Here is a 485-nt window from a genome sequence, read left to right on the forward strand (position 1 = left end):
TTGTGTGGTCCTCGAGGGAGCGATCGCCCGGCTCGAGCAGGTGGAGAAATACAGCAGGAAGGTCCATAGAAAAAACAGACAAAAATCTTGTCTAGGTTCGGTCTTCTGTCATGGAATGGTGGCTGTAGTAAGCACGTAATGAAGGAGTAGAAAACAAAACAGTACTGATTATAATCCACAAGGAAAACACAGGGAATTGCTGGAGAGAAACACAACCATTTATAACACTGACAAGACTGAACAATGAACAGAATTAACTCGGGGCTTAAACACACTGGGAGCAAAACATGGAACAGGTGTGGGGACTAGTTAACAACCAAGGAAACTAGAGAAAACAGACAGGACATTTCAAGCACTTGAAAAGCTGTACCTAATTTTTTTGCCCAGGCAGAAAAACAGTGTACTAGATTTCTAGATATTGATTACAGAAAGTCACTTGGCAGTGACTAAATGAAAATCAATCAATCAATCAATCAATCAATCAA

Source organism: Sinocyclocheilus grahami, unplaced genomic scaffold, assembly GCF_001515645.1.
Source record: "Sinocyclocheilus grahami isolate Dianchi unplaced genomic scaffold, SAMN03320097.WGS_v1.1 scaffold1592.1, whole genome shotgun sequence".
Lineage (NCBI taxonomy): Eukaryota > Metazoa > Chordata > Actinopteri > Cypriniformes > Cyprinidae > Sinocyclocheilus > Sinocyclocheilus grahami.